Source organism: Protopterus annectens, chromosome 2.part2 (assembly GCF_019279795.1).
Source record: "Protopterus annectens isolate FY-2018-M chromosome 2.part2, PAN1.0, whole genome shotgun sequence".
Taxonomy (NCBI): Eukaryota; Metazoa; Chordata; order Ceratodontiformes; family Protopteridae; genus Protopterus; species Protopterus annectens.
In genome coordinates this window covers 919,931,950-919,949,337 of record NC_056730.1, presented here as the reverse complement: position 1 = coordinate 919,949,337, position 17,388 = coordinate 919,931,950, and the positions used below count along the sequence as shown (strand labels likewise).

The following is a 17,388-nucleotide window of genomic DNA, read 5'->3' as shown; positions in this document are numbered from 1 at the left end:
TGGTGACTAAATCTTAGAAGAGATGAAACCTCTTTCTTTCGAGGTGAAAAGACAGAATAGCGAGTACAGCATTCATGTTATTGCCGCCATCTTCAAAGCTGACAGGCTTTTTAGACAATTTGATGCATACTGTTGGATAGTTCTCAGACATTCCTACCTGAAGTACAATACACACTGTAGGATGGTCCTCAGATAATCCTACCTGTAGTATAATGTCAATATGAAAGGAATGCCAGTGCTTATAAAGGAGTCAAACAGAAGAAAGTACAGTTGTGTACACTTACCATAAATGTAGATGTTCGAGTGTATTCACTGTTGCAGTAATCACATTTGGGTTATCTGCCTGTTGGTAGCCCTCAGCCGGACTGAATACCAGAGTCTTCGGATTTCTGCATCGGATGCTGTCGCTTATTCCTTGACGTCAGGTCGTCAGGGGTATAAAACATGCAACCAACACCATTACATCAGCTTTTTCTTGCCCCAGATGTCAGGTGTCCCCACAATAGGAAGCTGTTATATGGTATGGTATGGTATGGTATGGTATGGTATGGTACACCCCCAGCAAAAAGCAAACACACATGATATAATATATGCCAAATAAGAAGGAAAGGTAGAGGCAAGAGAAGTCGGGGGGCTGGAGGGAGGGTAACCAGGACTGCAACAGTGAATACACTCGAACATCTACATTTATGGTAAGTGTACACAACTGTACTATGTTCTTCGTGTTTCACTGTTGCAGTCCTCACATTTGGGTTGATTCCCAAAGCTAAGGAAGGGAGGAGTAAGTTAAAGAGCATTAGGGCCAGCTATTAATCCCTGCAAGACTGCAGTGGCAAATCCAGCTCTGGATTTAGAAAAGATAGGCAAGTGATAATGCTTGGTGAAGGTACGTACAGAGCTCCAGGTAGCAGTTTTCAGGATGTCCCTGGCAGGGACTCCTCTTAGAAATGCCGCAGAGGTAGATGCAGCCCAGGTGGAATGTGATCTTATCCCCTGTAGGGTAGGTTTTCCACTGTGCTTGTAGCAGAAATGGATGTAATGGGCTATCCATTTGGAAATGGTTTGCTTTGAAATAGCCTTCCCCTCTGCCCCTGCAGCAAGGCTAACTAGCAGCTGTTCAGATTTTCTGATAGGCTTAGTCCTGTCCAAATAAAATCTAAGTAGTCTGTGCACATCCAGAGAGTGCAGTATTTGTTCCCCTTTGTTTTTTGGATTAGGGAAAAAAGTAGGCAAATGAATGGACTGATTCATGGCCACAGAAGACACCACCTTGGGCATAAAGGAAGGATTACTCCTGAGGGAAACCCTGTCTGCATGGAAGATAATGAAGGGTTCCACTGCCATGAGGGCCTGTAATTCAGACACTCTTCTAGCTGAAGTAATGGCTAGAAGGAAGGCTGTTTTCCAAGAAAGGCATTTCAACTCTTCTGTAGCAGCTGGTTCAAAAGGGGAAGAGTGAGCTTTTCCAATACAAAGTTAAGGTCCTAGGCTGGAGTGGGAGCTCTCCTGGGTGGGGTCTTAAATTTTTGGCCCCTCTAAGGAATTGCTTTAGCAAGGGGTGAGAGAAGAGCGGTGGCTCAGTATTATAATGTGCTGAAATGGCAGAGGCATGAATTTTAATTGATGAGGAGGATAGGCCTTTGTGGAGTATTTCTGTTAAGAATTGTAAAATATGAGGTAAGCTTGGCACCACTGTGCCCACTCCAAGCTAGGCTCCAGGAAAAATATATTTTCCACTTTTCAGCATACGATTTTCTAGTACTACGCCTCCTTGCCTCCAGAATGACATCCAGTACCTGCTTACTGAGGGATGCTAGGGGAGAGCTCAAGGAATTAGCCAGGCTGCAAAGTTCAAGGTATGAAGCTGAGGGTGCAGAATCTGGCTCGCCTGCTGGGACAGCAGGAAAGGAGTCTGCGGCAGGTGCCATGGTTGTAGCAGTGTCATACTGGCAAGAGGGTGTACCAGTGCTGGCGTGGCCAGTCTGGTGCAATCAGTATTGTCCTTGGCTTGTCCTGTTTGATCTTTAATAGGACCTTCGAGAGGAGAGGCAGAGAGGGAAAGGCATAAACTGAGAGGCTTTCCCAGGTGAAGGACAGGGTATCCACCTTCCAAGCTTGGCTGTGGGGATTTCGTGTGAAGAATTTGTGCAATTGGTAGTTTTGAGGGGAGGCAAACAGGTCTACCTCTGGAGTCCCCCATTTGTTCCTCAAAAGGTTGAATATTTTGGGTTCTAGTTTCCATTTGTGTGGGTCCATGAGATTTCTGCTTAGGTCGTCTGCCAGTGAATTTACTTTGCCTGGCAGGAAGTCAGCTTGCAGGTGTACTTGGTAGCTGAAGGCTGTGTTCCACAGAGCCATGGCTAGTCCACAGAGAGGGTACGAGTGGGGTCCCCCCGTTTATTTATGTACCACATAACTGTGGTGTTGTCTGTCTTTACCAATAGTCGTCCTGGAAGAATACGGTCTTTGAAGGCTGTCAGAGCATTATGTACAGCTAACATTTCTTTTTGATTGATATGCAGGTGCATTTGTCTTGGGTTCCATCTGCCCTGAATGCACTGCCCTGCCATGTGAGTCTCCCATGCGTAGTCTGATACGTCTGTTGTTAGGGTTTGGGTAGCAGGGGGTAGAGTGAAAGGGAGTCCCTTGTTGTGGTAGCAGGCTTCTGCCCACCAAAGGAACTCTGTCTTCATACAAGGAATGACAGAAATCATTGCTTCCAGGTCCTGAGAATGTTGACACCATAGGCTTTTTAGATACCATTAGAGTTTCCTCATATGCAGTCTTGCATATGGAATTAGTAAAATGCAACAGACCATGAAACCCAGGGCTTGCAGTATTTTCCTTGCAGATAGCTGGGGTTTTGTGGCCAATAGTTTGAAGTAGGTTGTCAAATAAACTGTTTCTCCGGAGTGAGGAATGCCAGTTGTGTTCAAGCTTGTTCCCAGGAATACAATCTGTTGGCAGGGTACTAGGTGAGATTTCTTTTCATTGATGGTGTACCCCAGAGAGGTTAGAAGTTTCTTTACGAATGCCAGGTGTTGTAATAACAAGTCCTGGCTTTCTGCCTGAATAAGACAATCATCCAAGTATGGGTAAATGTGAATATTTCTCTGCCTGCAAAATGCAATGGCTGGAGCTAGACACTTTGTGAACACCCTGGGCGCAGTAGATAAGCCAAAGGGAAGTGCAGAGAACTGATAGTGCATGGAGCCTGCCCTGAAGCATAGGTATTTCCTGCAAGATTCCCTTATTGGGACGTGGAGGTAAGCTTCCTTTAAGCCTAGGGTTGCCAGCCAGGCATCCTTGGCTAGCATGGGAAGAAGCTGTTGCAGAGTTAGCATTTTGAATTTTGGAACTACCAGATAGGTGTTGAGAATAGAGAGGTCCAGGATGGGATGCCAGGAGTTGTCTTTCCTGGGTACCAGAAAAAGTCTTGAATTAAAAACCTTATCCCCTTTGTTCTGCTGGGACAGGTTGAATTGCCCTGATATTGAGGAGAGAGAGAACCTGCTGTTGGGCCTCCGCCCATTGGTTTGGTGGTAGGTCTGGCCAACCATTTGGGGTTGGTAGTGTGTAGAAGTGGAATCTGTATCCTTGGGAAACTATTTTCAAAACCCATTTGTCCTGGGTAATGAGTTCCCAGTTATTTTGCATGCAGGGCAAGCTTTCCTCCTAAGGGAGCAGGTAGCTAGGTGGTCTGCTGTTCCTGGGTTTGGACTGAGAAGGCCTAGAAGGGACTGGAAAGGACCAGTTCTTGGAAGGCCAATGCCTATTGAATCTGGGAGACTGCACTTGTAGGAAATCTTTAACAGTTTGCATAGATTTAGCTTTTTCCTCCATCCTTTTAGGACTTCTTCTGCTTTGTTGCTAAAAGACAGGCTTGGTTTAAGTGAGCATCCAGTAATTTAGCTTTTATATGATCTGGCAAGTTTTGTTCCTTAAGCCAAGCATGCCTTCTCATTACAGACCCAGTGACAGCAGCCCTGCAAGATGCTTCTAAAGCGTCAAAACTACATTGCAAAGTATGTTTACCAACTTGTTCTGCAGAATGCATTAAATCCTGTAATTCTCTGTGTTTAGTACAGTCAGGAATCAAGATAATTTTCTGTTTAAGTAGCCCCATAACATGCTACTGATACTTTAACATATGAAACTGGCAATTTAAAGCCCTAATGGCCAAAGTAGCAGAAGTGTATACCTTCTTACCCCATCTGTCTAAGGCTCTAGAATCTGTATCAGAAGGGGTAGGATTTTTGACAGCATTAGCCTTAATGCCTTTTGTTCCTTGGGAAATGGTCTCTGGATCCACAGAAGGATTCTTGAAGAAGAACTTGTGAGAGTCAGGTACTCTGTAGTACCTATCAGGTTCTCTGGGAGCTGGAGGTAAAGTGTCTGGGGTAAGGCTAGATTCCAAGAAAGCATAGTCTACAATGTCCAGAACAGGAGGGATAGCTAAAGTCCTGTGTTGAGGTGGCAGTAGTAAGAATTCCCCAAGTCTCTTTTTGGACTCGGAGTAATCCTGGCTTTCCCAGCAGAAATGCTCCCTAAGAGTGTACATGGTTTCACCGAAAGAAAAATCCTCTGGAGGGGAAGCAGAGGGAATAGAATCCTCTGCATCAGAATCCTCATAAGTAGATAAGGGCAAATCCTGGTAATCAGAAGGAGCAGAAATATCAGATTCCTGATCAGAAGAATCAGGAAAAAAATCAGCTCTAGGTCTCTTAGAGGGGGAGGGCTGGCTTCACCTAATTAAGATAATAAGGTCTTCAGCCATTCTAAGCATTTGTTTTTTAGGCATATGGGCCCGAGTCTGTGGTTTGGTCGTCAGTTTTCTAGGTGTGGTGCGAGTTTTTGGCCTGGATGAAAACGATGGCGTTGGTTTAATATGAATGCCTGCAGGCCTGAATACACCCTCAGAAGCCGGTGCCTGCACAGCGGCTCCGGACCCATCTACAGGTTCCATAGTCGAAGAAGCATCTCGCGGCATATCGGACTCCGAATAGGTCTCAGTAGAGGCCTGCGAATCAGAAGTAGCGGGTATCAGGGGTAATTTTTAGCAAAGCATCCTAGACACAAGCAAAATTGTTTGGCAGTAAATAAGATGGCAAGAGGAGCAGGAAAATATGGCATGCAGATGTAATATGGTGGGAATATTGTTGGACAAATGGAGAGAGATAAGTGGAAATGATGAGAAGGCTTACACTAAAACTGGACTAGGAAGCCAGAGATAAAAGGATAGAAAGTATAGATGAACATGGAAGAAACAGTAATATAGGCAGAAAGATAAGACAAAATGGACTGCAGAAATTATACAGATGTTAAAGTAACCATGTGAGGTTATAAATAAATTATTAAATGCACCCAGGCAGGCAAGGTTAAAAAAAGTCAATAAATAAATAAATAAAAGTGCAGCAAACTGAATAAATAAGGGCAGATATCTCAAAGAGGGATACATACTGAAGTAGCTAATAGATGGAGCAAGACTGGATGGCAGTGAGGATAATGGTGGTGTTATAATCAAGTGACACAACAAGGAAAGATTCACTTGTTCTTGAATCAAGACTTGATAGCTTTATTAGCCAGCTCTGAGCATTGAGGTACAAAGCTGTGACTATGTCGCAGGTGACCAAAGTTCAAACAGTAGCTTGGCAGCCTACAGGAGCTGGCAAGGGAGGAAGGAAGTGATGTCCAAGCCACCATATTCTTCTTAAAGGAGAATAATAATATGCTTTCCAACGGTCATTAAAGATAAACTTCATAACGTTATTAGGAGGTGACCCTGCTTTGGAAATGTAATCTTAACTACCTTACAGAAAAAGTCAAGTACCCACAGAGAAGCTTAGGAATGAGCAGTACTACAATCAGTGTTTTCCTAGTGTCAGGTGTAGCATAATGTTTTTTTTTAATCATATGGAAACTAACTAATAGCAGGAATCAACATGTTTTAAGATTAACTGAGAAGCAATAAAAACATCTATGCATGCTGCAAATCAAACGTTTGATCAAGGTGCTGCTTGTTGAGTAAAACAATAAGTGCTGGTACCTGTAGTTATTTACAAGTTAAGTACAGTACTGCCATATACATGGTTAGCCTCAGAAGACAAATGGAAAATGGATAAAGTTAATCAGACTTGTCTGTGAAGGATATATGAATGTTCATGGCACAGTACATGATAGCAAAGACATGCATACACTGAACAAACTTTAGTTTTTCTTTAAATGATGCACATACGCATTAAAAACACTGGACCCAATAATAAATTCTGTGGGACAGCTTTATCAATGCAGAATTAATTGGAATAGTTGTCACCCATTTACTGCTTTAATGTACAAAAGGAAACTACACAACCAAGACATACTGGTACAAATAACTTGTACTGGATCGATTTAGATGTAGCAGAGAGTGATTCCCTGGATTAAATGCTTCTTAGTTAGTAGTAGTCGTAGCAGTAAAGGGCAGCTATTATCTGAATTTTGTTGAATTTCTAAATAAAAATCCTGCATGAAACTCTTTAGCTCTACAACTTTTTGTGAACTTATATTGTGAAGTTGTTAAAATGAGAACTTTTGATACAGGACAGTAGTCATACCTTCACTGATTGCCCCATGACTCTGGCCACAATACACAGCTTTGAAAACAGCCTAGAGTTAATTTAGGTGGTGCAAAGGCCTATTTTGTGGAGTAGAATGACAAAAATGGTTTACATTCTGTGGTTGGCTTCCTAAAGGAAGCATGATCTAATTGTGACTGATACTAAACTGTAATCACAAAACTATGAGTACCCGCTACAACAACAAACAGCAAAACTGAAGTAACACTTAAAATACATCCAGGAGCACTCTATCCCCTGCAACATTATCACTCACATCTCTGATATTTATGTATAATAACTCATTGATCAGAGTAACTCCAAATAAGGAGAAGAACTAAGTACCGCAGTCTCGATCTTTTTACACATAATAAATGAGGTGCATATTTGTGATCGCACTTTACAATATTCATAAATATCTCATTTTTCGGCCTGTACTCTGCAGATACTGTGCCCTGTATTAAACTTCTATGGATTATTTTTGTGACAGTTACAGCATTCTGCCTCCTAAATCTGAACCACACTTTTTTTTTGTTTTTTTAATCAGAGGAGTGAAATGCAGTGTGGGGAAGTAAGTAGAAGTTTCTTAACTTCCTGAAAATCAACAATTTTGGAAGGGACTGTAGGTGGCGACAGAACGGTGGAAGTTTCATAGTTTAGTACTAGACTATCTGTCCTGGGGCATTTGTAAGCCTAGCCATAGTGATGTGGCTTTCGCCACCCCATGAAATGGTACAAAAATCCACAGAATAGATTTAGAATACTGTGCCTCTGTCTAGTAGTGACACAATGAAGGTCCCCTTATATAATAGAATTAGTTTACTGTGCCCCTGTCTAGCAGTGACACAGATGTGACCCCTGGGGTAAACTTACGATCTCCCATCCACTCATCAAGATTTCTCTTGAAGAGAGTCAGTGAGGGGCTCTGCCTAACATGAACTGGGATCTTGTTCCAAAGCATGGGAAGCCTCTGGGTTATGAATCTATCTCTCCAGCATGTCCTATTCATACTTGTGCCGAGGTTTAAGTCTTTAGCTCTCGTGGTCCTGATGGATTTGGATTTTTTGAGGTGGAGCATGTCCATCAGATCCTGATTGGACATGGCCTTGTACATCAGGCAAAGATCACCTCTGAGCAGGCGGTATGCTACTGAATAGAGCTGGAGTTTCTTTAGTCTGGCAGAATAAGACATATGTTGGAGACCCTTGATCCTCTTGGTGAAGTACTTTTGTGGTCTCTCCAGCTGTTGTAAATGCCGGGTGAGGTACATACCAAATGGGGCATTGTACTCAATCATGGGTCTGATGAGGGAGGAGTATAGGGGTACAATGACATCCTTGGATCTGGATGTGAATCCCTTCATGATGAGGTGTGCAAGGTAGAATGTTTTTCTAACCACTTTGGCAACGTGGGTGTCAAATGAGAGGTCGCTGTCTACTTGGGTCCCTAGGTCTCTGATTACTTTTTCCGTACTCAGTGGGTTGCTGTCTATGTGATAATTTGTGGGTACTTTGTTTTTCCCAAAGGGGATGACTATACATTTTTTGGCATTTAGTTTAAGGCCGTGACTCCGGCACCAGTTGTCCATTTCTGTGAGGCCTTTTTGTAGGATGTATGTGTCCGCTGGTGTATTGACTATGGCGCCTAGTTTGCAGTCATCTGTGAACTTTGTCAGCCACAACCCTCCCATGTTTGCTTTAACATCTGAGAAATAAATGCCGAACAAGAGGGGTCCCAGAACAGATCCCTGTGGGACACCACTTGTGACTGGCTTTGAGTCTGACATTGCTCCAGCGATTTTAACTTTATGGGTTCTGTCCTTTAGCCAGTTTGCAACCCATCTAGTGACAAAAGGGTTTACGTTTAAGCTGTTGAGCTTATCTATGATGCCTGAGTGGGGTATTGTGTCGAAGGCCTTAGCCAAGTCCAGGTAGGCTGTATGGACTGCTTTGCCCTCATCAATGGCTCTAGTGACTGTTTCAAAAAGTCAACCAGGTTCAAAAGGCAGGATCTGCCCTTTACAAAGCCGAACTGGGTGGGGTCAAGTGTCTGTAGGTCCCCTATGTCTCTGTTTATGAGTTCCATAATGATTCTTTCCATAGCTTTGCAGACCAGGCTGGTTAAGCTTATGGGGCGGTAGTTCCCAGGGTCTGTAGAGGTACCCCTTTGTGGAGTGGGACCACTGTTGCTGTACGCCAGTGTTCAGGTACATATCCTGTAGTAAGGCTAAGGTTAAATAGCATTTTTATGTGCGGGTTTAGCTCCTCTTGGAGTTCACGTAGCACGCAACCCGGGATACCATCAGGTCCCATTGATGCTGTGTTTTTAGCTTTGTTGAGGGCAGTTCTCACTTGGACATCTGAGATGACAGGGAGATTACATTCAGCTGGGATAAGTATTTCTTCTTTTGGGGGTGAGGGAGGGGAGAAATTTGCACTGAACCTGTCAGCCAGAATGTTGGCAATATCTGTGGGTTCAGTGTATTTTTGTTGTTGTGAACTAACTCTGAGCATATCTGAGGGTTTCCTTCAGGTTTCTAACATAGCTGAAGGCAGCTTTGTGGTTATCTTTAGTGTCCTTAGCGATTTTTCTCTCAAAGTTGGCCTTGGATGTTTTTATGAGAGAACATAGTTTTCTGCTAATGTTGATCAGAGATGTCTTCCCTTTATGGGATTTTGCTCTGTCGTGCAGTAGCTTCCTTCTTTTGTTATACAATTTGTTAATGGCTGAGGTTCACCAGACAGGACGCTTGCCTTTGGTGGAGAGGGACTTTTGATTTATTTGGGATTGTATAATCCATGCATTCTTGGAGATGTCCATAGAAAGCATTTGTGAAGGATTCGGCATTGTGGGATGTGGTATCCACTGGCCCAGTGGGCTTAAAGGATACCATCTCAGTCTTAAGAAGAGTGAAGTCTGCTTTTGAGAAGTTTTTCACTGTGGTCTTTTGTGCTGGGGGTGGAGGTGGGATATGTATATCCAGGGTGATTAGTTTGTGGTCAGATCTCACTAGTGAGGGGTATACCTCCGGTGTGGAGCATTTTGTCCCCATGTTTGTGATGATCAGGTCTAGTATATTATCTCCCCTAGTGGGAGAGGAGACTAGTTGTTCCAGTGCATTTGAATTTATGAATTCCAGGAACCTTTGGGCTAGGGTGTTAGGGCTAGAATAATGTACCCAATCTATGTTTGGGTAGTTGAAGTCTCCCAGTATGACGGTATTTTGTGATACATTCATATCCTCCAATGTCTTCAGGAAGGCTGAGTGGGGTTCCTGAGATTGGGAGGGTGGTCTGTAACATGCTACCAGTTGTATAGCAGTTTTGCCTATGGTTAGTTGCACCTGTATGGTCTCTGATGCTTCATGTGTTGCTACTAACCTGGAGGTGTGGGTGTCCTTGATGAATATGGACACTCCCCCTCCCTTTGTGGTTCGGCCCGGGTTTTGGGGCTGAAAAGCATGATACGTGGTATAGCCTGGTAGCGCTGGGGTGCTCTCAGGAGCCTTGAACTAGGTTTCAGTTACTGCACAGACGTCGATGTTCTCCATACTGAGGAGTGCATCGAGTGCCTGCATCTTGAGATTTAGACTTCTGGCGTTGAGCAGCATTACCCTTAGATTTTTCCATTTTTGTTTTCTAAGGAGGTGGGTTTGTCTTTTGAGCCTTGCCTAAAAAAGGCACTATGGGGGTGGCAAGAGCCTTAGCCAATATCCGGAAGCCCAGTGTTGACAGGTGCAAGCCGTCCCTTGCGAAGCAGCATGGCTTGTCCAACATGTCATCCCAGGCAAACAGACATTGGATCCCCTTAGAATGACACCAGTACTTGAGCCAATTATTAAAGCTGATCGTCTTGTCTTTGTATTGTGGCATCATTCTTGGTGAGGGCAAGATGCTGCTCAGGGTCAGGGTCATACCAGCCTGGGCTACATAATCAGAGAGCTCCTCTATGTCTCTTTTCATGTAGTCCAGGGAGGTACGTCTCAGGTCATTCATGCCAGCATGGACAATGACGGAGTCATATTTGTACTTGCTTTGGAGTGACCTGAGTGCGTGTGTTATGTGGCGGATCCTAGCTCCCGATAGGCAGCTCACAGTCACCCTCCCCTTGTTCAGCCTGATAAGCGGGACATCAGTGTGTCTGACTATAGAGTCACCTATTACTAGTGTATCAGGCATTGTGTTTGTCCTTAAGGGCTGTGATTGGTTGACACACTGATTTATTGAAGTATGTGTTGCATGTGTTTTGTTTTGAGGTGGTGGATTTTTGGATGTCTGCTTTGGGAGCTTCTGTTGTTTCGGTAAGTATTTTATTAGAGCCTCCGAGTATGTCTTTGTGTTTTTATGTGTTTGGTTTGCAGTTGTGGTAGGTCTATGTGGGACTGGGTTTGTTGTGTGTGTGGTTACCATCTCCTCCTGTCTGGTCATGCCAGCCCTGAGTTGAGAGAGTTCAGCCTCCAGTTTGGCTATATAGTTGCATCTCTCAATTGTATTTGTGTTTGTTGGGAGGAGGAGAGGGTTGTTTGTGTACATGAGACAATTGTAGCATTGTCTCAAGATGCCCAGATTAACCAGCTGAACTGGAGAGGACGGCAGTAATCTACCACTCGACATGCTAGAACAGTATAAGGGAGTGCTGTGCCTTTAAGGGAAGTGGATATTCACAGGGGTGGTAGGTGGATGTAGTGTTTACTTAGTATGAGTGCGCTTACTTAGTAGAGAAGTTTTGAGAACAAGTGCTAGGCTTATAATATAGCGAGTAGTCTAATTATACTAATAGTAGAGCTTCCTTAAGGGAAAATTTGAAGAGCAGACCTGACGGAGCCAGAAGTTGTTTAACCGGCGCTGTGCTATGCGCACAACCGCGCAAAGCCGTGCAAATGCGGATTTTAAACAGGGAACTACAAAAGAGCTAGAAATGGTCCAAAACAACCAATTACTACAGCTCTTGTGCTGAGGTCACTTCCTACAGGGACAGGTAGGCTGCTCAAGGCTCCCCACTCCCACTGGTGAGCAAAGAAACTTCCTTCTATCCAAGTAAGGTAATGGACAACACAGGAACTACACCACAGCCCAGAATACAGCAATGCCTGTAAACTGGTCTACACTAGTCGAGGAGAGGCAGGAAAACAAGGATTATTTTTTTGTTTTTTTGATAGAAACACACAGAAAATGCAGAAACAGTGATAAATCAGTTACACAGGCTAGCACACTTTAGTGGACAGCCTCAACAGTTAAATTAAACAAACAAACAAACTTTCGATCAAATTCGACTAAAAAGTAACTTTAAGTGCAGATTTTAAAATAATGCAGCAAACAGCTAAAAAAACAGTTTAAGCTTGTTTAGGGTAAGCTAGTGTAAGTGTAAGGGGTAATATTATCATGCACTGTAAGTCTGGTCGAGATCAGCTACTATAATGCTGGGACAGTCAGGCACTGGTAATAGTGAGGTTTTCAAATACTGGTCTAACAGTTGTGCAGCATTTTCCATATTTCCTAGCCAAGGATGAATAATTTTGTTTGTGGTGTAAGAAACCTTACTAACTATGCCTGGTAAGTTCAGCAGTTCTATGTCACTTATAAGTCTATAGTGCGTGAGGAACATCAATTTTTGGTGTAGTATCAAGGCACAGTTACACTGCACTATTACTGGGTTTTACCTCAGGTGCCATGGAGTACAGGAGTGTTTTACCCTCACAGATTTTATGAAACATCCCTGCTTAATGGCACCAGGGTCTATGGTTCACATCTGTCCTCGGGACAATGACTGTGTGAGGTCTACGTACTCTCCCCATGTCTGCATGGGTTTTCTCTGAATATTCTGTTTTTCCTCTCCCCTCCCAAAAAACATGTTGGTTGATTGGTTAGACAAAACTCTCCACTCAGATATATAACATTCATCCTTACCCTTACGATCCAGATTACAGCTCTCCACTCAGATATATTACATTCATCCTTACCCTTATGATCCAGGTTACAGCTGAAAAGTATATATGGGCCAGCTCACTTATCAGGTTAAAAAATAACAAAACACATAACTTAGTGTAAAGCATTATCAGTTGATGATAATATGCCAGTAAAGTGTCAAATGTTTAGTTATGAGTTTCATGAGTACAAATCTATGGGATTTTTTTAAACACCTTTTATTGAATTATCACTTGCGATATAGGTAAATTTACATTTATACAAAAATAATCAAGTTGTATAAAATTACCATTAACAAACATTATACTTCACATATACTGCTATATATCATATAACTTAAGCAACGTTACATACATTATTCAATTCCTGACCCCTTTTTTATACAAGAAGCATATTTATTTAACCATCACTTATGACATAAACAATCATACATTTATATAAATGAAAATGAACCACACCGACACAATCCTAGTTGCAAGCATTTTACATCACAAACCATGGTGATATACTCCCAGTTGCAAACAATATACATCACTTATCTGCCCAATCTTTTTCAGTCAAACATTACATAACTCATTTAAGTCCTGCTTTCTTTTGAACCTCATTCCTCCCCTGTATGTGTTATTCCCACAATTACCTTTTTTTCCTATATAGTTTGCTCCTACCCTTTTTTAAAGATCTCAGTTCCAGTTGTGTTACCTCTGTTATTGTACTCACTACTTCTAATATAGTGGGTTTAGATTTTGATTTCCATTTTCTAGTAATTGCTTTTTGGCAGCCACCATAATTAGACGCAGCAAGGCCTTAGCATGTCTAGGCAATTCCGATTCTGTATAACTGCTCAAAAAAATCATCTCCCTCGTCACACCAATCAGCCCACCCAGCATCTCCAACAGTGCAACCCACTGGGAATCCTAAAAGTCCACCAACCTCTTTCTTCCCCCATCACACCTCCAAGATTTGTTGTCTACATGAGGAAAACTTCTCTGGAGTGTATTTGGGGCATAAAAATATAGATGTAAACATTTCATTGCAAAAATCTTAAATCTTCTATATTTTGTTGCATATTTGGGAGACATACATATATCCTCCCATTGTTTCTTTGTGAATTAATTATCCAACCCTTTCTAACCTCTTTTGATAGATTCTTACAGTTATCAAAAAATATTTTATGTGCTCTATAAATTATTCCTTTTTTAATGGCAGCTTCTGTTCTAGATTCTACTACAAACTCTACCAGTGCTGGTCTTTCGTTTACGAATTTCCTATTTCTTTCTCTTTGCTTATATTCTGATATCAATCCTTAATAGGGGAAGGCAATCTCTAACCTGCAGTCCAAATAAATTCTTGGCCTCTTCCCATTCTATTACCTTTCCCTTTCTAGTTATTTGCTCCAAATACCTTGTTTCCTTTGCCAGTTTTCTCCAATAATTTCCAGTCTCCTCTTGACTACTGTCTATATCCCTAATTGCAGTCACCCCCATCGGCAGAATCTCCTTTCTCCATTCCTCTACAAGTGTATAGGATGGGTCTAGACTTATTTTTTTTCCAATAACATTTTATTAGTTCATATAAGAGGTAGCAAGCAATAAAAGCATGACAATACCATAGAGAAAAGGTTCAAGCACAATGGGTACATAGTTCAAAATCCTCATAACATTAAATACCTCTAATAAACATAAGCTAAAAAGAAAGATTATGTACAAATATATACTATACACATATACAATGCTACTGCAAACTGTAGGGTCTAAATTTATATGTTTGTTCAGTGCTTCAAATCAAAAAGGACAGCAGATCACATTATTGCAGGGATTAAGGTACCAAAAAATATATGACTTTGTGAGGTGGGGAGTACATGACCCAAGTTACAGTACTCTTCCAAAGATGGGTCTATTTTAGTCAGGTCAAATGATAAGCTGTATTAAACCTTCAAGATTTATGTGGTCATGAGGGATGCTTCTAATCTGCCAGTGAAAAATTAACACCAGATGCTGGCTATTGGCAGATAAACACTACCCTCTGCTAGTTGGTTAAAGAATGTGGGGGCTGAGGGTGTAAATGCAGGTGAAATTTAGGCAGGCATTGTAAATGAAGGGAAACAAACTACATACAGCAGCTTTCCTAAACTCTACTGTTAAAGCTGAGAATGGTTTGAGTTGAATCCAAAAATTACTTTTTCTCAGGAGGTTTGCATTGCATTTTTGTGAAAAATGTTGGAATCCATTAATTTTAATGAATCAATCCCATATAAATATTGGGAAGCCTGGGAAAAGCACTTCTGAATCTAAGATCTCTTTTACTGGGGGGGTTATTTTCTTACCTGAGGTTCAGATATTCACGATTTATTTGCACACAGCTAGAACCTCTCATCTATGTATTCCTGTGTCAGAAACTCAAATACATAGATTCAGTCTGCAAATAAATATTATCCAAGTTTGTGCAATCTTGGAGGCAGTAGATTTACAGTCTGGGTATGAGATGGAGAATCCGCACATTGAGGGATGGGATACATGGGGGTTTTTTCCCCTTGAAAAAAAAAAACACTTTTTTAAAAATCACTGATGATCATGAGTATTCCTTACACGAAGAAATTAGCAGTGTCCTAGAGGTGGTCAAACAGTTTGTTTTGAGCTAATAAATTAAATCCTTTTTTTAACTACACATCTGTTATTTAAAGTATGTTAATATAGGAAGCTGTACTACCTTGCTACAAATGCTTCTCATAGTTATACAGAAACACTTTTGAGTGGTCCTGTTAGACTATGCATAATAAAAGGGGTAATAAAATAATAACATTTAAAGGGTGGTCCACGATTAGAGTGTATATAGCACAGGTTTGCTGAAATGCTATTAGAAGCATAACAGTAATTTTCACAGTAATTTTATTTTGCTGGGGGAAACATTTTTCCATATATTTTACAGACAACAGAAAAGCTGTCAAATACAACTAAAATTTTAACGGAGTATGAATCAAAAATAATAATTACAATTAAGGCTAAGCAATGGATTAGCAAATTGAAAATGGTGTTTTTAGTAGGTTCTGTATGCAAGAGTGTGCTGGGTCTTACATGATACATTTATGGACTTCACCTAAATATTGACAGTCAAAGAACTAAATGTTAGGAGCATAATGTAAACAAGCAAGTTGAATAGAAGACTAGATTTGTGTTTTCTGTGTAGGCTTACCAGTTTCAGTCATTTGAGTGAGAACATTATGATAATTCTAATGACAATAAAAGGATATTTTTCCTTGTACTGGCTAGGCTAATCTTACATGTTGACAGACTGAATGTAATGAACAGCAATTACAGGGGTTAGTGATATGTGGAAGGTGTGACTGATGGGTAGGTTAATAAAGAAAGCCCAAACAATGACCTAATTTAAAGCCAATTAGTGTAAGGCAGGTGCAAGGAAGCAGCACAGCTTATTAGGTAACATAATTCCATATCACGTTCAAACTTTTTCTCGGCAAATTGAATAGTGCTTACTCAAAGCTAATGGACATAAATGTGTGGCCAAACAGTTTTAGAACTGCATGTGGCAGAAGCATTTTAGTTGTAACCAAGTCTTTTTTTAAATGGGGAAATTATTGGATTTCTCACATCACAAATTCTACTGTAAACATTATGCAAGCAAAACATCAACAAGCAGGCAAATTATCAGATGTCTCAGAGTTTGCTGGCATTTACCTCCATCTTAGTGTCCATGAGGTGGGTCAGGTCTTCCGCTCAATTACTAATTCAGTCAAGAAACACTTTAATGCAGGACCTTCAAAACATCCTTGTCTGTGGTCATAAACATGGCAGAGGCTAGAACTCACACCTCCAATATTTTATTATTTTTTAACCCTTCAGTCTCCCTGCAATCATTGAACCTCCCAGCCCCCAGTGACCCATTCATCCCTTCACTTCCAAGAATCTAAGGATATCAGGCAGGCTAGACAAGAGTCAAGGATAGTGCACAGTTATCCTATAAGACGTCAGGAAATTTTATCCTACTTCTCACCCTTTCCCCTCCTCATCATCACATGAGGTACAAAGTCTGCTATGTTACTTTCCTTGCCAGTGGGTGCGACCACAATCCAGTATGCCTAGCTAGAGAAAGAGTCTGCTTGGTAGGCTACTACCCATGTTTCACATTCCTGCACAGAATGTAAACCTGTGGTCTAATTCACAAGTATCGCAGCATCAAGATATGTACCAAACCCTTTTCTTCATATCAATAAGCCAGTATCAGCTACATGCTCCAACACTACCCCAGCCAGGTCCTTCAGTGCCAAGGAGGTTGCTTACCACTCCCAGATCACCCGAACTGTAGTTAAGATTCCTTCTTTCAAAGTCAAAGAGCTGACAGCAGATAGCGTTTCTCCTCACACTATGAGATCACTCCTGGATTGCTGATATTTATCTCTAGTCTTACAGTGTACTTTTCTGCGGCAGGGGTAACCACACAGCAGTGTAAAGCATGGCTCTAGATTATTGTCACTGCTGAAGCGACACCCCAACCCCATGTGCAAAATGGGAAATAGGGGCTGTGGATGGATGGATTACACAGTATAGATTGGGGTGGACAAAATTCTTCATCAGTGACTGAGTGATCCAGGAAGCACTTGAACTGACCGATGCGCAAAAATCTTCTGAACACCTTAGTCAGTGACCAAACAGATGGGAGCAACTCTTACTGTTCCTCAAATTCTAAATAAGTAAAATGTAACCATAGAATGACATGACCTTTCACTACTTAAATATAACTGTGTCAATATCACATACAATTCATGCCTAATACTAAAGCAACTAGCGCCGATAATACCCCACTATTTTCTACAAAATATACTTCCCATAATTTGCTGGATGGATGCAAATATGTGT

The 17,388-nt window shown here is 41.6% G+C and overlaps 1 protein-coding gene across 1 annotated transcript in view; it reads right to left on the bottom strand.

Moving 5' to 3' along the window:
• The window catches only part of MSH3 (mutS homolog 3), a 3,764,176-nt gene that overhangs the window by 2,302,814 nt on the left and 1,443,974 nt on the right, over positions 1 to 17,388 (bottom strand). The gene's annotated exons all lie outside the window — the stretch shown is intronic.